We start from the raw sequence: 25,717 nt of genomic DNA, 5'->3' as shown, positions 1-25,717 counted from the left end.
CTTTGATCTTTCACACAAGTGCAGTGGCTTTCGAAGGGTAATATGCTTAGAACGCTGTATGAATTGAAATCAGAGGCAGAACTACTTATTTTGAATATAGGGAAAGCTGAAGTTAATCATTCATTCACTGATGACTGCTTTATATTTCCCTAGCATACCTTGAAGGCTTGTTTCAAATCCCAAATAATCTCAGTTTGAAACTACAAGGTAGAAACACCGCAATAATGGATGCCAATGATGCCAGAAGGGCCTTCTTGGAAAGACAACTATGGAAGCGTCTTTTGATGCTTCTATCAATTTGTCATTCCCTCGATTCAGTGATCTTATAGACAGGCAACAGTGCGACGTCAACGAGCAGAGAGTTATCATCAGTGAACACCTGTAACGACTTCAAAGATTTCAAACTCATTTTCTCCATTTGTCTTCAGAAGATTGGCAGTGCAAATTGTAACGTCACCCTTCACAACTGACGCGCATGCACTTCTTGATGTATTACAAGAGGATGCAGTTGAAATGAACGGCGTTTAAAGTGCTAAAGAATAGCTTCAACAATAGGATGTAGAAGAATTTTCAGCAAGTTTCTTTCCTATTTATCCAGGAGTGGCAAAGAAAGCCATAAAAGTCCTTGTACAGTTCTCATCTACGAGTACATACCTATGTGATAGTGGATCCTCGACATTAGCCATCATGAAAACAAAACACTGCCGTCACCTGAATGTGGAGAGTGACCTTAGATGTGCTTTAACTAGTCTAAACCAAACATTCAGGAACTGCTTAAAGAAAAACAAACCGTCTCAATGATGCTCTGAATTATTCTCGTGACTTTCATCACATAAAAAATGTTGGATGTAAAAAGTGTTGTCTAACTGAGAACACTATCATTAGGCGTTCCATTAAGACATAAAGACATTGCTATTTTGGTTATCAAGCCCTTCGAAACAGTTATATGTGACTCTACATGTGATGATCCCTTTTACCGAAGTATGGATTGCAGATTATTGTGAAATGAAATGTATAGAAAGAAGCAAATAAATAGATAAACAAATTAATTAAATAAATAAACGTAGTGGACGTGAGATACTCCGAGATTGCAAAGGTTAGGAACCACTGTCTTAAGAGGTTGTCGAAACTACTTAGATGATGATGATGATGATGATTATTATACATTGTCATGAGAGATGCTGCAACTGCATATTTATAAAACTATTTATTTTAACAATGTAGCAACAAATTGTCGTATATGATTTCTATTTTAGATCACGTAATGATCGTTTACAGGTCTGATTAATCATGAGTTGTGAAAAGTCAAATTATTTTGTGAAAGAACTCAGTCATAAGTTGCCAAATAGGAGGGATATGTCTGTACCAGACTTGTAACAGCACTCATTGGTCTGCAACATGCTTACTGGCAATATCTTGAAGACCAGTGAATGCTGTTACAAGTCTGATATAGAGCTGTTCCTCATATAATAACTCATAATATGTTGGGGGAAAATGTAAATGTCGTATGGGAAAGTTGGTTGCGATATCTCATGACGTCGGTTGAGCTATCGGTGCTCTGCTTCCACGCTTGTGTGAGATTTGCGCATATGTGAGATATGGGTCGTATGTTTATTTGGAGAGCGTAGGTGAGTTTAAGGGATGCGAGTGTAAGGTAGTGTAATGTGTGTGTTGTATGATGATTATTATGATTATGATGATAATGATAAGAGAACAAGATGATGAAACCAGCTGCCAGCACCCAGCCTGCACCTCTCGAATAGCACCAAGGGGACATCCGATGGATGTTCCCGTCAACAGTGGCACATGGTCTCACTTTATGAAACGCTGCAGAGAGCTTTGGAATTTAATCTAGGACAATGGGCAAAGACTGGTGATCGGAAACTGTATGCCACTGCCCTTCCTTCCCTTGGAAGCCAAGTACAGGCAGTGGAAATTCCACGCATCGCCAGGATTCCAACCGGCTTGTCTTACCTCTAAGTCGTACCATGTGTTGGCGACATCAGCTATGGATGTGGGTAACACGTTGGAGACCACTGAATGCTGCTAAAAGTTTGATGTGAAGCTATTCCCCTTATTTTACGGCGTATGACTGAGTTCTTTTTTAAAAAATATTACACTGTCCACAACTCGAAATTAATCAGATCTGTAGGTGCAGAATGAAGCCTTGTCACCGCAGTGTTCTTTCTTCCGGGACTGTTAGTAACACAAGGCTTGTAAGAGAACTTCGGTGAAGTTAGGGAAGTTGCAACTGAGGTAGTGTATTAAAAACTGACTATGACTAACAAAAGTGATAAGAATTACTGTTGGAGACGACTTTCATGTAACTGAAATATTCGTGCTGCAGGCCCTCCTATTCAGAACAGCATTACATGTTTCTCACACTCATCAGTAGGTGTAATGATGTCGTCCTGCTAAGGGATTTAGTCCAGTCAACGAAAAAAAGTCAGTGGAAAAATTGATACAGCCACAAGCTTTTGTTGGTAGGAGTGACAGGAACAACGTACTAAAAATCATGACCAGTGGGATGTGAGCTTGGGGGAGGGGGAGGGTTGGGGAGCTTTTAAACGATATTTTTATATTATTCTTAATAACTCGAAAACCGCGGCTTCCAGCAAAAATATGTCCCAGTACAAAATTAAATGCAACTTCCTTTAAAAATTTCTAGATTCATCTTTTTTCTAGGACTAACAGTTTCTGCATTGCAGGGGATGCAAAAATCGGATAATTGAAAATAGGGTTTTGGTTCAAATGGTTCAAATGGCTCTGAGCACTATGGGACTCAACTGCTGAGGTCATTAGTCCCCTAGAACTTAGAACTAGTTAAACCTAACTAACCTAAGGACATCACAAACATCCATGCCCGAGGCAGGATTCGAACCTGCGACCGTAGCGGTCTTGCGGTTCCAGACTGCAGCGCCTTTAACCGCACGGCCACTTCGGCCGGCTGAAAATAGGGTTTTAATGGTACAAAATTAACGCTTATTGATAATGAAGTGCATCAATAACAAATATTAAATGCGTGTACCACTGTGCTAGAACCGTATAAAGGGATGTATTGTTTTCTGTTGGTGTGACAGGCTGGAGGGAGAGTTGTAGGGTAGACGTGGACGTGTGAGCGAACGTGGTTCCCGGACTGTGGTCATGCAATTTTCTCCTTCGTTGATCTGTAAACTAAAGGGCGAGCAGGTGATTGTCCAATCTCTCTACTCCACTACTTCACAAGGAGAAACTAAAAGGTATTTCACAAAATTATATCGACATTTCCGAGCTTGCCTCGTGAGTCACTGGCGACACAGTGCACAGAAATGTCCACCGGATGTTTATTTTCCACAGAGTGCGTTGACACTATGCGAAATACTGATATGAGTTACTGATAATACTAACGCAAGAAACACATATGAAGAGTGCCTACGTTAATCTCTGCATACTGTTCTACACTGCTAGAGGGGAAATTGATTTCTAACTATCCTCGCTTTTCATTTCAAAGCCAGATTACACCTCACTAGCATTTCCTGTCCAGTTCTCTTAAGTGAACAGATAAAATAACTTCACTGAGCTCGTGTTTGTACAGCGCGGTTAATTTCATTTTATTAAATGTGAACTTATTTGCAGTTGTTAAGTGATCTGTTACGAGAGAAAGCTGAACAGATGGAGCTACCTACCGTCTACCGTACTGAAGAGTCTGCCCCGAGTGTAATATTCGGTCAATATATATTCGAAAGTGTCAATGGAGCTACCAACCGTCTACAGTACTGAAGAGTCAGCCCCGAGTGTAACATTTGGTCAATATATATTCGAAAGTGTCGGTTTCATTATCTTCACAGTCGATGGCTGGAATACTTCTCACTATTTGATGGGTATCAAATGCATCACCCCAGCGTCAGCTCTCCCAAAATCTGAAGAGGCCCAGAGGCTTAAATTGTCTTCCTCTGCAACAGAAGTAGGTCACCTAGGTGTTATGAAACTTCAGATATTTCAACATAGGTCAAGCAACGCATTTCAGCAGAGTACTGTTTTTGACATGAACGTGATCAGTCTCATTCCATGAGACACTTTTACCCCCACTTTTCAAGAGATACTGTAGATGTGTGGTACGTGGCGCCACTCACTGTAGACCACTATAAGTGCTAGCTGTTGCCGAATGGAAGAGATTTACGTAGTCTACCAGTAACATAGTTTGTCACGAGAAGTGCACTAACTTTCTGGCCATTCTTTAATTCATCACCAAGTGACTACAACGTGGTTACACAGCTTTACAATACACTGTCAACTATAGACACTACAAAATCCCGTGTTTACCAATCCAATCCCTTTCCCACCTAGTCACTGACAGCACCACACATAACAAATCAAACACTTCTCAGCCAGTCTTAGTAGGAACGTGTTTTACAGTAAAGCTCATTTAATAGCTGCAAATAGGTATACATGTAATACACCGAAAATAACACCACTATATACACACCTGGTCAGGTAAGCTATTTGTTTCTACTCACGTAAGAAGTAGACGGGAAATGCTGGTGACGCGTTGTCTGCCAGTAAACGGAAAGGCGACCAGCACTCGCTGTAGGGGAAACAGCGTTTCCTGGGAGAACGCTCCAACTGCACTACAGGATGACTAAGAATCAGTTCCGCCTCTAGCACGAACAGTGTGCAGAGATTTACGTAGAATCCGTCCACATGCGTTTCTTGTCTTAGTAATATTAATAACTCATACCCGTATTCGACATCTTTCTTTTACAATGTCTGTTCCTTCATATATGCATGCATGTATTAGGCCCGTCCGCTGTAGCCGAGCGGTTCTAGGGGCTTTAGTCCGGAACCGCGCGGCCGATACGATCGCAGGTTCGAATCCTGCCTTGGGCATCGATGTGTGTGATGTCCTTAGGTTGGTAAGGTTTAAGTAGTTCTAAGTTCTGGGGGACTGATGACCTCAGATGTTAATTCCCATAGTGCTCAGAGCCATTTGAACCATTTGAATGTATTAGGTATTAGGTGGTGGTGGTGGTGGTGGTTAGTGTTTAACGTCCCGTCGACAACGAGGTCATTAGAGACGGAGCGCAAGCTCGGTTTAGGGAAGGATTGGGAAGGAAATCGGCCGTGCCCTTTCAAAGGAACCATCCCGGCATTTGCCTGAAACGATTGAGGGAAATCACGGAAAACCTAAATCAGGATGGCTGGAGACGGGATTGAACCGTCGTCCTTCCGAATGCGAGTCCAGTGTGCTAACCACTGCGCCACCTCGCTCGGTTAGGTATTAGGAATAGATATAATACTTACTAGTGAAACACACAAATTTGTGCCATGGCGGGACTCGAACCTGGTTTGCCCGCTTATCGCGAGCGGTCGCGTTAACCATTTCTTTTTATCTCATTTTGTTCGTTATTGTTCGTTGCATTTTGTCGGGGCGGGCACCTCATGACACCCGTTGAAGTTCATCGTTGATCCATTCATTCAGTTCGGCTATCCTGCACGCTCCTCGTACCGATCCAATCCTCTATACGCCAGACTGTCTACATCCCGCAATGCTCACAAAATTACTTGGATTTCCGCAACAGGGAGAATGAGGCTATGAGGAGTCGACATTAATGCTATTATACCTTGCTTTGCAAAACGACGATAGCAACACTAATGTTGACTCCCTCATTGAAGAAGGACTTGGAAGATGGAGGTTCAGCGAGGAAATCATAAACGAGAAACTTTGGAAACTAATGTAACACAGTAATAATAATGTTGCTAAGAGAACTGTGTGCTATTTAGAAAACATGTCTAAAAAATAAAACAACAATCATATAAATATAGGCCACAATTGAAATTTTAATTTGAAATTTTTGCTTTTGTTATTTTAATCTTGAAAATATAAGATCTTATTTTGTGATAAATGCCGACATGATAGAAAGCAATTTTCGAAATCAGCATTACAAATTGCTTGTAGAACAGCTGTTTTTGAGAAATAATCAGACGAAAATAATGTCTATTATTTATCATTGTGCGTGCATTATATGTGGCATTCGAAGTCGTCGTCCTCTTGACCGGAAAGAATAATCATTGACACACTTCATAGTGAGCGATTACCCGAGGATGGCACAGGGGCTGAAATCACGATCGCAAATGAAATAAAGAAATTTAGTAGTAGTCCATCCGGAACGTGTTGTTCCTAAAATACTGCACAGCTGTGGACAAAAGGAACAGCAAGTAAGTGTTTTTTTATTTATTTATTTATTTATTTATTTTTTTTATGCATTAAGCGTTTGATCATAGGAAAGCTCTGAGATGCTTTAAGTTTGAATGAGGATACACGCTACATGTTTCTATCCATGGTAGTACTTTCCTATCAAGATTACTCAATAGTGTATCAAGTTTCAAAGTTTCATTTTTCTTTTTAAGTTGGCCTTCGGGACGTGCCACATACAGCCATCTTAACAGTGAAATGTCATTTCTGACGATACGAACGTAAGGATAACACAACACACAGTCCCAAAAGCCGATAAAATCTTCGACCAGGCCGGTAATCGAACCCGCGCTTCTTCAGTTAGCAATGCGCCGCCCTCACTGCGCAGCTACCGAGGCGGACTTTGTGTATCAGGCACATCGTATGACTTGGGATATTAGGTATCAAAACAAAACAGCAGTAACTGGAGGCGGGGATAGTCTCGGTTTCACAAAGAAATCTCACCTGGGAGCCCTCAGCTGAATTCAGATCGCACATCACACCACTGAAGAAATTCCAACAACTGTAGTGCCATCACCACAGACAAGTTGCATTTCTCATGCGAATGTAGTAAAAGAATTTATTTGCAATAGTGATAATTGTACGTAACATTTGAGATGAGTAAATCACAATGGTTAAAAACTATATTGTGATGTTCATGATTGTTTCATTGACGAGGGGACCTCCTTGGAGGTGCATCGAGTTATGAGCTCCCACTTCGCCTGCTTATAGTGTGGATAGGCATCTATCACACCCTAAAATTGTAGGTTTCAATGCGACCTCGTTTTTGAAATATTGCCTGTTAAAGTTTTTTTTTCTTTATTGAATTTCGATTCCCCCCCGAAGGCGGCGGGCTGGCAGCAGCTTAGTATGCCGCACTTCAGCATACAGACTTGGTTAAAAAGATGATGAGAAAAAATAATAAAAACAGGCGATAAAATCGGAGACTTAAAGAGTAACATGGCGAAAAAAAAAATCCTGGAACTTAAAACATAGAACACAGGGATGATGATGCTAATAAAATACATACGAAGCAGACAGGTAAAACAATAGACAGAGAATTAAAAAAACACGGCGACAGTCTGGTTTCTGTTCACAAAAGACATAAAATTCACACCTAGCGACAGAATGGTTTCCGTTCGCAACACGAGAAAGACGAACAACACTGAACAGTCACTGGAACACTGGACAAAAAAGTTGGCAAATGTGACATACCACAGCCGAGATCAGGGGGGGACTGGACAGATGATCGGAAAATAAAAAAAGGGGGAAGGAGAGGAAAAGCGGAGGGGGGAGGGGGAGGCGGAAAAGGAGCTGATGGAGGATGGGGACCCATAAGAGGGGTGGGGGATGTTGGGCAGACGCGACAGGGAGTGGGGAAGGCAGAGGAGGGGAATACTCGGGGGGGGGGGGGGGGAGAGACCTGTTAAAGTTTCGGCAGCTCGTTATATACAAAAAAAGTTTCACTATTGTGGGAAGTGGGCGAGTAGTCGAGTGGCAAGCGAGCGAGACCCATCTGTGCTACTTTTGTTTTCTTTTTGTTTTTTCAGATGCTTGTTTTAATTTATAATTACTCTTGAAAATTTTGCAAGGAATTGATTAAAAAGAATTACAAGCCTCTATAAATCAAAATTACGAATTGGATGTCACATTTTGTTTCAATCTTTTGCGTTTATTTTTATTTTAACAGGAAATTAACCGTACTCAAAACGTTGGTATACATAAATTTGCCTATTTACCTGAAAATTGAGAGAAGTTGTTAAAACATTTCTTCGAAAATAGTCATAAACCCGTCCTACAGATGTTGGGACGGGGTCCTAGAAAATTTTATATCTGTCTGATCGTTGACGCGTCGTGCCGCCTAGATCCTGTTTATGGTCTGTGACCGTTGGCGTTCCCCTATTCGTACCTGCCGTTCCACGAATAAAGGGACTCTACTGTCTGTGTACGTGAGTAGCGACGGTTACAACTGCCGAATAAACGTTTCTCGTCAGTTGAAAGCTTGGCTTTGAAGTGTGCAGACGTTTATCCTTTAAAATGGAGCAAAAAGTGCAAGTTGTTCACGAGTTGTCAGTCATTGCAATTTTGACAATCCAGAATGAGATTTTCACTCTGCAGCGGAGTGTGCGCTGATATGAAACTTCTGGAAACATCCCCCAGGCTGTGGCTAAGCCATGTCTCCGCAATATCCTTTCTTTCAGGAGTGCTAGTTCTGCAAGGTTCGCAGGAGAGCTTCTGTAAAGTTTGGAAGGTAGGAGACGAGGTACTGGCAGAAGTAAAGCTGTGAGTAGCGGGCGTGAGTCGTGCTTCGGTAGCTCAGTTGGTAGAGCACTTGCCCGCGAAAGGCAAAGGTCCCGAGTTCGAGTCTCGGTCGGGACTTGTTTACGAGACGAGGTTTCAAGAAATTGTGACGCAAGAGTTTCGCAGAAATACTGTGGGAGGTTTAGCATTATACAGAACTCGGAACAGCAGCGATGGCTTTTCAACAAGGGTAAAGGTGCTGACCGGTGGATTTACAATACAAGTGAGTAGAGCCGCCAGGGATTTAGTAGGTAATGGATTTCTTTTGTAAGTGGCTAATTTGGAAAGGGCCGTTGGAAAGCTCTGACCGCACTTACATCTAGTGTGGTACTTCCTACTGGCTGTTCTATTTTAGGTTTCATGAATGATAGTTAACGTGAGCCAGATTCGATCTCCCTTCCGAATATGTCTTTCGATTAAATTGGCTATAACCTCTATTCTTTCTGTAGAAACTAACGTGTTGACTTTGGAGTGCAGTGAACTCTGGCATATTAACGAGTGTCCTGGAACATTAATCTGCATAGATTCAACCATGTTTAAAGAAACCAGAAAATGGTTAAGCGGAGAGTGCATTCTTTGGTTGGAACGGAGTTTTCTGACAAGGTACGCCTTTGACATAGCTGTGAAGCTGGCAAGCAGTTTTCCAGAATTATACTTTTTTCAGAGTTCTTTATAGGTATGCTATAGTTCTACAGTTCTCTGTACAAATTCTGAATAGTTTTATAGGATTTCGTGTAAAAATTGTAAGGTGTCAGGCAAATCCAACACCTTCCATGAAAACCCTGACATGATAAGCAAACCCAGCAGTATGCCACATAGCTCTGAATAAATCGTGACATTAAATTAACCAAAGTAATACGAGTAACGAGTGAGCAAATGGAATACCACAGACTAACACAAGAATGCCTAAATGCATGTCATACCTTCCCACCGTGAGACAGACGCAGTTCCGAGGGGAGAAACGAGAACAGAAGCCGAGAGCAGAACCGTGTTAAGCTAGAAGACTTTTTCACGTCACTGTTACGTTGCAAACGTTAAAAACATTGCCCCACCACGAAAAGTATAACGTTTCTCATTGGATAGACAGAATTTTTGTAGGCGGAGCTTAAGGTTAACATTGAGACCCTGATTGGTCAGATGAAAACACAGCCAGATAGTTCGTTTTTAAACCAACTTCGGTAAATTGTAGTAAGGAGAAGTTAGGAGAGAGTTGCTTCCGGGATGGCGAGCTGTATGGAGCTGCGCCCCCCTCCCCCCGACACTGCCTAACCAACGACAAGGTAATGAACGTACGCGATGCCGCATAACGGCGCATAAAGATTCACTCAGAACTGCAGAAGTCTCATCTGTTACACCCCCTTTTTACGTAATACTAGTGTCGATCGTCAATTAAATCTCATGGTGTTCACATTTGCTACTTGAAGTAAAAATCTGAAACGTGATGATTTTTCTGTTATGTAATTATTGAGAAGCCACATCAGCCACTGTAATTTACGACAAGTTAGATAAGTAATTAAAGATAATTCAGGGTCACTGTAGACCATTTTGATAGTTTTCTCTTTTGCGAAACTTAGTTTACACCTAGATTATACAGGGTGTTTCAAAAATGACCGGTATATTTGAAACGGCAATAAAAACTAAACGAGCAGCGATAGAAATACACCGTTTGTTGCAATATGCTTGGGACAACAGTACATTTTCAGGCAGACAAACTTTCGAAATTACAGTAGTTACAATTTTCAACAACAGATGGCGCTGCGGTCTGGGAAACTCTATAGTACGATATTTTCCACATATCCACCATGCGTAGCAATAATATGGCGTAGTCTCTGAATGAATTTACCCGAAACCTTTGACAACGTGTCTGGCGGAATGGCTTCACATGCATATGAGATGTACTGCTTCAGCTGTTCAATTGTTTCTGGATTCTGGCGGTACACCTGGTCTTTCAAGTGTCCCCACAGAAAGAAGTCACAGGGGTTCATGTCTGGCGAATAGGGAGGCCAATCCACGCCGCCTCCTGTATGTTTCGGATAGCCCAAAGCAATCACACGATCATCGAAATATTCATTCAGGAAATTAAAGACGTCGGCCGTGCGATATGGCCGGGCACCATCTTGCATAAACCACGAGGTGTTCGCAGTGTCGTCTAAGGCAGTTTGTACCGCCACAAATTCACGAAGAATGTCCAGATAGCGTGATGCAGTAATCGTTTCGGATCTGAAAAATGGGCCAATGATTCCTTTGGAAGAAATGGCGGCCCAGACCAGTGCTTTCTGAGGATGCAGGGACGATGGGACTGCAACATGGGGCTTTTCGGTTCCCCATATGCGCCAGTTCTGTTTATTGACGAAGCCGTCCAGGTAAAAATAAGCTTCGTCAGTAAACCAAATGCTGCCCACATGCATATCGCCGTCATCAATCCTGTGCACTATATCGTTAGCGAATGTCTCTCGTGCAGCAATGGTAGCGGCGCTGAGGGGTTGCCGCGTTTGAATTTTGTATGGATAGAGGTGTAAACTCTGGCGCATGAGACGATACGTGGACGTTGGCGTCATTTGGACTGCAGCTGCAACACGGCGAACGGAAACCCGAGGCCGCTGTTGGATCACCTGCTGCACTAGCTGCGCGTTGCTCTCTGTGGTTGCCGTACGCGGTCGCCCTACCTTTCCAGCACGTTCATCCGTCACGTTCCCAGTCTGTTGAAATTTTTCAAACAGATCCTTTATTGTATCGCTTTTCGGTCCTTTGGTTACATTAAACCTCCGTTGAAACCTTCGTCTTGTTGCAACAACACTGTGTTCTAGGCGGTGGAATTCCAACACCAGAAAAATCCTCTGTTCTAAGGAATAAACCATGTTGTCTACAGCACACTTGCACATTGTGAACAGCACACGCTTACAGCAGAAAGACGACGTACAGAATGGCGCACCCACAGACTGCGTTGTCTTCTATATCTTTCACATCACTTGCAGCGCCATCTGTTGTTGAAAATTGTAACTACTGTAATTTCGAAAGTTTGTCCGCCTGAAAATGTACTGTTGTCCCAAGCATAATGCAACAAACGGTGTATTTCTATCGCTGCTCGTTTAGTTTTATTGCCGTTTCAAATATACCGGTCATTTTTGAAACATCCTGTAGATGTGAAATGGCATAGGTCATCCTTCGATCCATTGTAGAACTTGGAAACTCATTCTGGGAATATTCGTTCACATTTTTGTTGAACGCAGTTGGTTTTTATCATCCTGTATTAAAACATTTCCTTTTATCAATAGTGCAATTTATAAACAATGTTTTGTGAGTAGAATAAAATTTCCAATGGTAAACTTAACTGCTTTTTCGACGTTATTTTACCAGCTAAAAATAGGAAAGCCTTGAACCCCTTCCACTAAATTTAGTTAGTATTAAGATTCTTTTACAGGGAGTGCAGTGGAGCTGACACTAAAATCATTAAGTATTTGGTTATATCATCGCTAGTCTCACTGAACTCTTCTGAACTCTACATGTCATGTGTGGTCTGGCGTCTCCTTACCAGCAACAGGTCCCAGGTTCAAACTAGTCAATTCCCTAAAAAACACGCTCAGAGCGTCGTTGTGCGAAAGTGGTAGGGAGACACGACTTAGAACAAACAGACACCTCGCAGAATGTTAGAGAATGGCGACCCTGCCAGGATGGTAAAATACCATGATTGAAGGTCGACCACATGCCCAACTAGGTCAGAAAAATATCCTGTTGAAAAATTTGCGTAATAAAAATTTTTTTGAAAGGCATAAATAGTTGAAAACAGTAGCTGCAGCGATAGATAGTAAGAAAGTATTCAATAGAAAGTGAGACATTCTAGCAGAGACAATAGCATAATTAAGTTATGAATTTTAAGATTGTTAGAATTAAGTTTTCTCTCCAATGCAAGCGCACAGGTGGCGGATACATCGTTGACAAGTTGTTTCTGACCCAACAAGTAAGTGAATGGATTGTCAGTCTTGGGTATAATAAGTGTCAAGCCGTGTGAACAAAAAGTTTATGAAACGCGTGAGATCGTATGAGCGCATGTTGACGCGAAGTAGGGCGCGTGAATTGCTTTTAAAACAGAAAATTAGGGATTCGGACAGATTAGCAATGGCAGATCGAGACATTGACCGAATTGAGGTAGAGACCCAGCATGAAGATGGACAGAGAATAGAGGACAGTACAACAGACGATGCAGTATCGCGAGACATAGGACAGATAACGCACCATAACGAGGATAATGTACGTCAAGGCATAGAAAACGTAAGTCAGCATACGACAGAGGAGCAGGAAAGTAGAGAGACAGTCGATGAGGATTCTAACTTGCGTCTTGAATACGTAGAACCCATAGTACAAGTAATCAGAGCTCCCTCACCACAGAGTACAAGGAATGCGAGCAGAAACGTGTCACCGCACAGTTCAATGCAATCGTTTGCGAACCAACACTTGGGCGAAAACACAGAGCGTAGGACGCCGGAAGAAAACGCAATAGGACCCACCAATCTGGCAGAATTATTACAACAAATTACGGAAACCATGACAAGGCAAAATAAAGAAATAGCGAACCAAATTCAAATTCAGAATGCAGAAACCACGAGACAAATGCGTGAGATTAAAGAACAAAACAAAAAATTCAGTTACACCTAAGTCATATTGAAGACGAGGCAAAAGAATCTCGAGAAGTGATAGGAAACTTAATAACAGGTCACAATCAATTGAGAACAGACATTGACAAGGTACAAGTGGACGTACAAACATTGCATAATGACAGGACGAGATCAAAACATTATGTAACAACACCCAGGGAGAAATCAAGAAACTAGAGAAACAAATAAACGTAATTACTAGACAAGCAGCAGGTACAGCGCGTGAAATTGTTGAGAACAGTGTGTTACACAAACGTATCACAAAAGCAGCGCTGAAAAGATATGATAACCGCATAGTCAAAATAGAAGCGCAAACGAAGCAACAATTTCAGAAATTGCGAGCAGAGTTATTGCAAACCATTGAGAGCGTAGTGAACAAGATCGAACAAGCACTGAGTCTGCAACCACATCCGTATCTGTAACAGGACCGGAAAAACAAGCAATTAACGAAGATATCATGCATTTTCTATTCCAATCACAGGCGGAAAGTAACATACGCGAAATCAGACAGCCTGCACCGCAACAAACACGTTTCGAAATTCTTGATGAACAAGCGGCACCACAAACACATGCAGAACCACAAATGTATGTTTCAAGACAGTCTGGATCGTGCAATGCAGCGGCAAGGTTAGCCAGACAAGATACTGAGCCAATACGTGACAATGGAATGCCAGGTCGCGAAGAGTACAGTGCAATGCATTCAGCTACACGTTCACAACCGATGGAAGAAAACTATTGCATACCACTTCAACGATATTACGCAAGGGTACGCGAAAGTTACAGTGGACAATATCCAATGGAGCTACCACAACCGGAAAGAACGACGGGAGAAATGATCAGAAACAAAAGTGGCGAAGAATCGCGAATTTCATATGGAACTATGACGAAGTACGACAATGATCATTTCCTCACAGTCAGAAAATTTCAACACTTTCGAGAAGGAAACTCATTACATCCACGAACTTTTATTGATCAATTCCGAGTAGGATTACCAGAACACTGGACGCTAGCACACAAATTAGACTTTATATGTGCCCACATGTCAGGAACAGTCACAGAAACCATGCAGAATGTTGCAGCGACATGCTGATCGTACGAAGATTTCAGAGAGAAGTTTCTCTCACGATATTGGTCCAGCGAAGCACAGAACAGAGTGAAGTACGAATTATTACAGAAACCATATTTTGAAACTTCAGGAGAGAAGAGTCTCGTGAAATTTTTCGAAGTAATGGCAAAGAAAAATCAATGCTTAGATGTACCATACAGTGACGGAGAGTTGATTAAATTATGCGCGATGAAGTTACCATTGAAATACCAGCAATCATTAATAGGTCGCGGAGGCAATGACGTCGAAGCATTTAAAGGTATTCTAAGGGAACTAGAGTTCATATTTTCGGAAGATGACGCAAGCAAAAGACGAAGAGCACGTGAAAACGAAAGAAAAAAGCAGTGGAATCCACAAGACACAGTACAAAGAAACAATAATTACGAACCATGTGATAACTTCACACCAAGAAACGACAACAGATTTCAACAAAGAAACGGTTATGGATTTAGAAGAGAATACGGCAATAACTATAATTCACTCAGGAACGGCAACAACTATTACAAAGGGAACAATGACAACCAGAAAGGATATTGGAGAACCAATAGACCGACAAATTATCAACAAAGATACCAATATCAACAAGCAGAGCAAGAAAAGAGAATACCAAACCCCGAAAAACGTTCGAATTGACAGCTAAGTGCCCATGCCAAAGAGAATGACGCACCGACCCAGGATAATTGCAGCACCTTGAATAGAGAAGTAAATACCTTATCACGAGAAGAGAAGAAGGAAGAAACAAAACTGCAGGGACCAGATGAAAACGAAGACAGGAAAATAACAATATCGTATTCGGGCGAAATTAATTGGGAGAATATTGACGAGGAAGATGAATTACCAGAGGCATGCACAACGAATGTAGGAGGAAAGGATGAAGTAATGAGTATTGCAGAGCTATTTGAGATGGAAACCAGGGAAAGCGAATTCAATGAGGATAATGCACAGTCAACAGAAGTTGAAAATAAGTTACTAGTAAATAAGTTACTAGTGGGCACACAACCCAATGTACATAATGATGGAAGTTATGAAGTGATAATTAGAGCATTTAAATGCGATTATGTGGAAGTAGCGACGAAGAAGGAGAAGATAGACGAGGATGAGGAAAAAGTAGAGGATGTTGAAGAAAGCGTAAATGAAGGAAGAAATAGAGAAGAGGAAATAAAAGAGAGAGAAGTAACAGTCGAAGCTTATCCTACAGAAAGTTCGAATTCACAAGGGAAATTCCTGAAAAGACTCATGTATGATTCAGTGGAGGATTCGTTGATGCAAGATGAAGAAGAACAGAACCAACCCTTTCAAATTCAACCAATTGTGAAGGCCATGGTAAAGCATATCCCAGTCAATATTGTAACTGAAAGCGGAAGTGAACTGACCGCGAACTCAGAAAATTTATTCTTGCAGTGTAATGCCAATGAGGAATAGCCAGTTCTGAAAACACGTAAGATTAAAGTAAGAGGTCCTATTAGAAACAATTCTGCGGAAGTTATGAGACAAACAAGGTTAACTCTTTCGTATCAAGGTCAAAAGATTGAAGCCAACTTCATGATTATACTTAAACTAACTGTAGATTTTATTATAGGTGCAGATTTTTTAAATGAGAGACGAGCAATAATAGATATGGGGAAAGGTAGCGTAACTTCTCTTTGAGCAAAAGCTAAAATTAGAAGAAATACCAGTTATAAACAAACAATTAAGAATGACACGAGATAAAGAGGATGAAGAATTAGAATGGTATGCACAAAGGGGGAATCGCCTCAACTCATATTAGAAGTCCATAAAGAAACTGACGAAAAATTTCAAGAAGTTAAAGTAAATAATCAGCACAATATTTCAAGTTTGTGTTGCAGATAAGATCGTCAGAGAAAGAAGAATGAAGAGAGACGAAGGTGGGGAAAAGAAAGTAGTTTCAATAAAAACAAAAATAACACCAATAGTAGCACAGATTAAGGTGAAGGGATAAAGCATAGATAGTCTAACAGCATAAAATACTAAAATGCTATACACCACGACACTACACAAAAATAAAAAACGAATTTGAGGATTCTTGTAGAAGTTAAGACTCAAAATATCTTAGAATTGTAACATGGAAAGGGCACCGAAATTTGTAAAGCTTTTTAAGAAGGTGTAAAACAATGTACGTACTAGACATATGTTAGATGATTATAAGTAGAACTTTTTGTAAGAACCATTGTAAAAACTCCAGCAAGGACCAGATGCAACGACCCACAAGTTGCAACGCGAGAAGTATTAAGAAAGGAAAGGACGCAATTAGCAAGACACGATTCCTACAAGGCAGAAGCGTCGAGAGAAGGGAAAGGACAGCGAGACCAACAGAGGGCCCTTGTAGCCGAAGTGGGCAGTAAATCTGCTGCTAAGCGGAACCACAGAGTGGCAGAACCCTGCTGGGACAGGACACAGAAGGCCAAGAGGGCCCCGGAACACCCCGACTCAGCGGAGTGAGCAAAAAACGGCCTGACGAGAAGACCGCTTGGGCAAGCCACCACTGGCAAAAAATATGTGTAAAAGTCACACTACTGCTATTAAACAGCACACTGATGCACGAAACTGAAGAAAACGTCCACGAAGTAGAAATGACATGTCCAAACAATTTATCAAACTGTTACTAAGAGGAGAAATTCAAAGCGACTAGTTATCAATAAATATTCCCATATCCTGCCCAGAGAAGAACCAAGAATCAAGTAAGAAGCAGAGAAAAAGCAGGAAGAACAGAAGTTGAAGATTCGCAAGATTGAGACCAAGAAAGAAGATGGGTGAAGAACAGACGACATACCTTCCCAAATCCCTATCCTGTTGTAAACTAGTTGTCTGCAAAGTATTACAACGAAAACCGACCGCTTTCAGCGACACATAACGATGACTTTCACGCATACAAAGCCAGTAAACCACGAAATTCTGCACTCACAGCTGCATTCCATTATGGGACCTCCACAACAGCAACAAATAAGCCAACAAGGAACAACGAACGAAGCTGTACATCAAATACTTGCCCACATCCATCTCGCTCAAGTCCATCACCTTGTATTTACATGCAAAATTCCGCACTTGTCTGTTAGCAGCATCCGACGGTGGCATGTGACACTAATAAGTGCTAGAGTTGCGTGAATTGTACATAGTATACAATGTACGAATGTCTCTCTTGGAGTGTTCACATGCGGGTTTCTGTGCAAACTGTGTACATTGATATCTTGAAGAGATAGGTTAGAGAAAAATGGTTCAAATGGCACTGAGCACTATGGGACTTAACTTCTATGGTCATCAGTCCCCTAGAACTTAGAACTACTTAAACCTAACTAACCTAAAGACGTCACATACAACCATGCCCGAGGCAGGATTCGAACCTGCGACAGTAGCGGTCGCGCAGTGCCAGCTGTAGCGCCTAGAACCGCTCGGCCACCCCGGCCAGCTAGGTTAGAGTGTTCGCGTATATATTAGATAACATAATAATTCAGAAATATAATGGGGATGACACAAAAATACTTAAGATTACGCTGGCTCCATATACTGATTTTGAAGGACAGTAACAACCTGAACCTGAAGGTGGCTGTTTGAGCAGCACACGACGTTCATTTCCAGAGCCACTGAAACAGTCCAGTCAGAGTGAGTACGAACTATCTCCACCCAAGCTGTTGATGCCAAGAGTAATAGAAGATACTTATGAAGGCTATTACAATCTTGGTTTCAGTTCCTGTAGCAAACGAATGGGGCGCTATAAGTGCATTAAAAGGAAGTAAAATTGCAGTTTAATTCTGAATTACGTGTCTAGCAAAAGGTGAGCAGGACCTCGTTTCAAAGGAAACACATGGTCACAATTATAAACCATAAAAGAGCATATAATACCGCGATATGATAGAGCAAGGCCGTATGGATTTACAGTTCACTATTGGAATTTGCAAATGTGGGCTCTAGAAGCGTCTAAAATGGTAGGCTTGGAAAATTTCAGAGCTTCGGTTTCTTTCATGGGCAGTCTTAAGGCTGAATATGGCATTTCATCCAGTCATGCAACTACTGCATTTGTTACACGCAAGGACACAGAAGACAGTAATAGTATACATCAGAAGTCACAACAGTTTGTGTAAGAAATGAACATGTGTCTTACAGAGCGGGGTGTGGAGAAAGGAAATGTTTGGAACACTGACCAAAGTCAATTCTGGTATGAAATGTCTTCATCGTGAACACTGTCTCAGAAAGGAGAGAAAACTACAGTTAGTGTGTTGCAGTCAGTCAGTCTGTAGCATTACCCACAGTTACACAGTGGATGCGGCTTTATCAGCGACAGGCAGACTAGCAAACGAGTTGTACATCTGTTTTCGAGAGCCACAAGACACTTTCGGACCAAATATTTCAAAGAAACTTGAAACAATCTGCTGACGAAAAATTCATGTGGAGACAAGCACAAATGGACAACTTACTGAAGAACACATGAAACTGTCTAATTTCAGTACTTGGTGAACATGTAACAAGCGAGAAGAGCCTATTGCCGTGTAATTTCTGGTCAGGTCATACAGATGGTACCCTTCTAGATGCAAGTTTTTCAAACACAGACGTTACGCTAAAGATACTGCCACCGAAAACAACAAAATATTACCAACTCCTCAATGTTTACTTCTTCCGACAATAAAATCTCTATATCAGAAGTATTGCTGATTGTAAGACTACAGTGTGCCAAACTATAAGTCAAGATATACGATCGTTATTTCATCATCGAACTTCACTCTGTGATTTGTAATCAATTTTCTTTACCAAATTATAAGCCTATGTTGCAGTAGGCTTGGAGGAAGACAGATTATGACATTGACATACCCATATCATCACTTGAGAATGTAATTACTGTGGCTTTTAATATTGGACAGCTTGAATGGGAAAGTGATTTTGAATGTAGAAACATGGCTTTAGTGAGGTGTACACAGTGTCCTCTGCTACTTTGTTTTAACCACTTCCGCTGCAGTATGAGGACTAATATACGCACTATCAGATGCGTAGGATATGTGTGTTTTTCGCTATTATAATTGCTTTAAGCAGAGGGTTTTGGTGCTCTGTTGATTGAAAATATAATGATACACTGACGTCATTGAATTATTTGTAATTTCGCTCTTATAATACTAATTTCTTGTCACTATTAAGATGTCACTTATGGTGGAATGGAACGTTTTGCATGGAAATGAAACAGAGCACTGTTTTTTTTATGACCGTGTGTTATTCCAAGCATGGTTCCGCAGCGTTCGACTTCAAAGGTGTCCCTTGTGCGAATAATTAGGTAGCAAAAAAGCTAGTACTAACGTGGTCTCGAGAGTTTATCAGAACGATAGTGGGGACCGTGAATAAAACAGTTTAGAATATAAGAGTGGAGGAGGTAGGCCTGGGTCAGCTTCTGAAATATTTTCCTTGTCGACTGCTGGCTAATTAAATCGCGTAGCAGACGCAAATCCATTAGATCACGTGGCTTTAGCGTTCCTCTTCGACCAAAGAGAGGAAAGGAACACTGAGTATATTATCATTGCCCAGAGGTGACGAACATCGTCGTACAGTGTGTCTGCAGGTAGAAAGTTACAAAAGTTAGCGAATCGATGAAAGTATGGATGAACAGTGTGACTGTTCAGTGTCATTATGGAAGCTATCATGCGCTAGACCCTACAGCACATCGTAGCTTGAAAGCTCTTCGTGGTTAAGACTACATTTCTTTTGCCTACAGTTCTCACAGAATAAATAGCCATAGATAGTGCACGCGTAGGCGTCCGAAGGTACCATCCACCGATGGCGAGAGTGGACAATTTACATGTGTAACAGTGCAGGAAGAAAGATGCAGTGTGCCCCAGGACCTATCAAGAATGTCTATAGCAATGCGTAGTTACAACGTGAGAGAATGCTTCCTCGCTGCAACCACTCTTGTGTATTTTATGTTGCTACATTCAGTTCTTGATGCTTGTACGCTTTGTTACCTCGAACAGACCATAAACTATTTTATCTTTCCTCTTGTTTTTATTTTTCAAAATTTTTCTTCCATTATATTTCTTAAAATCTTACTTTATGTAAATACGTATATGTCCAAAAAGTGTCTTATTCCTTCCTTATTATTTTTTATGAGTGAGTATTGTCTCGCTTTCTACTAAATCATCTGGAAGAGACTCTTGAAAAGTTCATCAACTGGCAACTCATCTGGACCGGGAGTTTTCTCCGATGTCAGGTCTTCAGCACTGCTTCTGTACCTGAAGTTCAGGCTGATGGTATTGCGACGTCCCTTTCGCCTTTCACACGTCTCCTGCAGCCTGACTTGGCATTCAGATATGTCTGACAACAGGTGATGATGATGAGGTCCCATACTCCTTCACAGAGCGTAGGGGACGATGCGGGAGACGCGCACCGCCGTACTAGGCAAGGTCCTAGCGGAGGTGGCTTGCCATTGCCTTCCTCCGACCGTAATGGGGATGAATGATGATGATGATGATGACACAACAACACCCAATCATCTCGAGGCAGGTGAAAATCCCTGACCCCGCCGAGAATCGAACCCAGGATCCCGTGCTCAGGAAGCGAGAACGCTACGGCAAGACTACAACTGACAACAGGTAACTCTTCGTGAAAATGTCTAAAAATACAGCATTTGGCGCTATACCATTACAGTAACGAGAGTGCAGCATACGAGTACTACTATCAAAGAGATTCAGTAATACAGCCTGGAGAAACTCAAAAGTGTGCCTGATGCTACTTTCTTGGTGAATCTCTCGGCATGAATTTGATAATTTGCTAAACAAAGAGATTGGGAGTTGCGAACAGATCTACTGGGAATTACACATACGTAATCTCGTCAACTTCAAACTCCGGACTCATGTGATAGGTGGTTACATTAACGTGACGGGACAGTGTATAACAGACACCCCTCACTCTTATGTTCCTTCAAGCAATCCGTTATGTTGCCCCACAAGATTTTCTACTTACCTAAACACCTAATAAATGTAGTAGCTTTGTGGACATTTGTTATTTATTAATAATTACACAGGGTGTCACACTTAAATGTTTCAGAGCGAATATCTCTGGAACAAAAATAAAATTAAAAACGACCTTCACTGGAATGAATGCAAGACGTAGCTCATGAAAATAACTACTATGAGACATTTTAAAACGTAAACAAATATAAGTTTTAATACAAACTAACGTTTTTTTTAATGGACTCCTCTGTTTTTCTTACACTGTCAATAATGTTGTGGATTGGCAAGACAGCCAACCCACTATGAGGAAGCCGAAAGGCACGCGTTTAAGCTCACGCAGGCTGGCGTGAGGTCTGGAACAGGACAAGGAATTGAGACTAGCAAAAAACATATGTATCTTCTGGAATACTTAACTTTAATCCATAATTGGTGAACATCGCTCTTGACGGTACATGTTTTACAGCATCAATAGTAACTGGTAATGGCGCCTTGCTAGGTCGTAGCAAATGACGTAGCTGAAGGCTATGCTAACTATCGTCTCGGCAAATGAGAGCGTAATTTGTCAGTGAACCATCGCTAGCAAAGTCGGCTGTACAACTGGGGCGAGTGCTAGGAAGTCTCTCTAGACCTGCCGTGTGGCGGCGTTCGGTCTGCAATCACTGATAGTGGCGACACGCGGGTCCGACGTATACTAACGGACCGCGGCCGATTTAAAGGCTACCACCTAGCAAGTGTGGTGTCTGGCGGTGACACCACAAATAACATGAAAAAAAATCACAGAATGGCGTTGGTTGCATCGCAATACGCCAATTACATCCCAGAAATTGCAGAGCGAGGATGACGCTTGAAATAAACGAAACGCTCCGCTGTTGCCCACCCTGAGATGCGAGCCTTGATCCCCACATACCAATCTTTGTGGCAACAAAACCCTCTTATTATTTTCGGCCCTCATGACAACAGTGAAAGTGAGATCACGTACGTCCATAAGATCGCGATTGTGAGCAACATATGGTTCACGCTTGCATCTTGACGCGTGCAACAGCGGCAACGTTTAAGTGAGCTACAATGTGCTATAAAGATATAAACAGGAAGCTTGTCCTGCTTTACACCGAATAATTAAACTGGTCACGTCTCGCATATCCTGCTGCGGCACCGCTTCCTACCTTTTGGTCGTGTGTCAGCGGCCTTGACTCTCTTGTTTGAACAAGATAACTGCAATACTTGCTCCTCCCACGATAAAAGTTATCTGCTCCCTATTGTCGCCAGATCCGTTCGTAGAGGACAGCAAATGGCCAGTCTGTGAAGGCAAAGAAAGCATCACATTTTGTCTAAGCAACAGTATTACTCTGTGTGTCACTGATTCTAAAAACTACCCTCAGATGTACTGGAAAATAATGTTCTTGTGACAGTCTGCCTCTAACACAGTCGCGTCAATGGCATTTTCAGTTTTATTCACCAATCAACCAAATAAATTTTGTTCGTTGGCGTTGAATTAACTGTATAAGAGATTTTTGCAGATAGTAGAAAATGACTTTAACGGTATTACAGCCGTTAGGCTAAACATTGTTTGACTGATTCACTACGCTTTAATAGCAGAAGCTAAAAACGGTTACCATCCTTGCGAAGTGGCTGAATGGGAGGAGATCTCGCAGATCTGTTGATTATCATGAATTTGATTCATTTTGCTTTAGAAATTCTGTTTTCATCACAAGGAAAATGGTATGTATGCTACTTCACATTAATAAGTAATTTTGTATGGGCTCTAATGATCTAAATTTACATACTGGACTAGAATTTACATGACATTGTCTTTATCTCCTACGACAATTTGCTAACACAAAACAGTTTGATTTTTGTCACTGATGGCCAAGTTGTAAAGAACCAGACTACGGTTGCAGAGGTCGCTGGTTCGATCCCCAGTCAGTCATAGGACTTTTATGTTTCACTCACTATTTATTTCACCTCTGGCAGTGTTTATTAATGTGAGAACTACCTAGTTGCGCCATCTCCACGTTAAAGTAGGCCCCCTCTAAATGGCGTTACTGAGTCAGTTCAGAGGTAGTCGAAGACAAGGGCATGCTGCTTCCGGTACGACAATGTATAGTAAAGCCTTTACGTTTTTAAGAATACATTGATTCTTTAAAACCATATACTGAACGTTAATTGCTCATCGAGAAGTTTTCGTGGTTTTTGTCTCTTGTAAAAACCGTAGATCTTCCGAGGCGTTTGTCAACATTGGAAACCACTAAGAGTTATTCTGGACTGATAGTGTCATAATATAATTTTAAATCGCATTTACAGTAGTGACGAGCTTGCATAAAGTTCCACACGTTGATTGTCTACGCATAAAAATTCCCAAAAACATCTGAGTTAAATTCTTCGTTTGTGTGGCCATAATGTCCCTAGTTGCTTTATATTTAATTAAGGTAATCTCGTCTGCGCAGACATAAGGAATTCCGCATTTTTGCAACCAAACTCAGTTAACTTACGTAAATCAAATGGTTCAAATGGCTCTGAGCACTATGGGACTTAACATCAGTGGTCATCAGTCCCCTAGAACTTACAACTACTTAAACCTAACTAACCTAAGGACATCACACAAATCCATGCCCGAGGCAGGATGCTAACCTGCGACCGTAGCAATCGCGCAGCTCCGGACTGAGCGCCTAGAACCGCGAGACCACCGCGGCCGGCTTACGTAAATCTCTAGACGAGGAAACTAGTATAAAAAACAGAACCTACAGGCTAAATTTGACTGAAGATAAAGGAATAATTATTAACCAGAACAGAGCACAGATAAAAATTTTCATGTATTTAATTATGTCGATCAAGCACTAAGTATGTGAGAAGAAGGGTGACAAGCCAGTTAAATACTTAAGTGCGTAGTTAGGGATTTTGTCTGACGAATTAACCAAGTTATTTCAACACATAAATGCCAAAATAATATCAGCCTGCGAACTTAACTGGAGCCAGTTTGTACAAGCGACACGTACGGAACAGCTGCATACACGAGTACTTTCAAGACTGTTCAGTCATATGTTTCTTGTGCGCTTTTGAGTTTTGTTCTCCCTGTGGCGAAAGTGAGATTAAGCGGGATCTGTTTATTATTGACGTTGACTGTGTAATTCTGGATTCGGAAAATAAGAGTAACATTAGCAATGTTGGAAAAGTAACAATTTGGAGGAAACGTATAAAAATTGCTAGGACTTTAACGGAAAAAATAGAATATGCTAAGTACTGTTGTTATTATAGTACATTTCCGATGTTGCTAATTTTGAAGGGTACAGCTGCTTTGAAGAAATCGTTCCCTTTTTTTTTTTTATACAACTGGAATTCATCTGTCTTGTGGAAGAAAAACTGCTGCATCTTCCAGTTATTTCTGCAGGTAAGTTGTCCTTCATATTTAAAAAGGGATGCCAAATCCACTGTGTGTTAGATAATACTTGTAATTGCCCCTGTCCTCTATATCACTGTAATCCTCAATGCCTGAGACGTTGAACTCGTTGGTTTTTGTGTCTCCTATGCCTACTTATTTAACAAGAAGTCCTTATAATTTGTGTTTCAGGTATTGTATTGGTGAACTTGTTACAAAGCATCTTCCGAAACTGTGATGACATACAATTCTGAAGCCCATTAACAGCCACATCCTGTACAGTATGTTTGCTGTTTGATAAATGCGGTCAATTTCATTTTTAGTGGAATTTGGTCCTTGCCATGTTCATTTTATGTTGGTTTATCCCCTCAGAATGTGTTATGGACGTACATGTTGTTATTGAGAAAGTCTACTAACGTATGAATTACGTGTGATTTCAGGCATTAAACCGAGAGTGAAGAATCGTTTTCGTTCAGTACTTTTGTAACATTCAGTAGAGGTTTATTACCTCATGAGAATGCGAGAACACTGCTGTCTAGACTTGAGTGATTACAATGAAATGAATACCCTTAGCAGCATACAGGCGTTGATGTAAGTCAACGGGGACAGTTGAAAATGTGTGCCTCGACCGGACTCAATATTCGCACTATTCTCTGTGTCCTCGGTGGCTCAGATGGATAGAGCGTCTGCCATGTAAGCAGGAGATCCCGGGTTCGAGTCCCGGTCGAGGCACACATTTTCAACTGTCCCCGTGGACTTATATCAACGCCTGTATGCAGCTAAGGGTATTCATTTCATTCTAACGAGCTGCATGGTCACCATCTTCATATATACTTGAGTGATTCCCATCTTCGTTTTTAAAACAAGTATTGCTGTTGCGCCTGTGGATGCTGCAGTGCTGTTTTTAATGTTATTGTATACCATAAAGTCTTCGTCTGATATTCCTCCCTCCGCTGTTCCTCTGGGCCTTGTCCATAAATTGCAATGTCGTGTACAGTGACACCTCACTTTGCAGTGACATATATCAGAAGAGAAGCGTCATTGATGCAATTGTAAGTGTCCGTATGTCAAGTTCCATTGCCACTCTGTTGCGTGACTGTGCGGCAGATGCAGAGTGTAGAATAGCTTCTG

The 25,717-nt window shown here is 41.4% G+C and overlaps 1 protein-coding gene and 1 non-coding gene across 3 annotated transcripts in view; both read left to right on the top strand.

Annotated features, from left to right (window-relative positions):
- LOC126194977 (ATP-binding cassette sub-family G member 1-like) overlaps window positions 1–25,717 on the top strand; it is an 803,933-nt gene that overhangs the window by 343,171 nt on the left and 435,045 nt on the right. The window lies entirely within an intron of this gene.
- On the top strand, window positions 8,517–8,590 carry Trnas-cga (transfer RNA serine (anticodon CGA)). The gene has a single exon. It is a non-coding gene; the product is annotated as a tRNA-Ser (tRNA).

The sequence above is a fragment of the Schistocerca nitens genome, chromosome 7 (genome assembly GCF_023898315.1).
Source record: "Schistocerca nitens isolate TAMUIC-IGC-003100 chromosome 7, iqSchNite1.1, whole genome shotgun sequence".
NCBI lineage: Eukaryota > Metazoa > Arthropoda > Insecta > Orthoptera > Acrididae > Schistocerca > Schistocerca nitens.
Note: the sequence above shows the minus strand (reverse complement) of the source record. Positions and strands in the feature narration are given on the sequence as shown.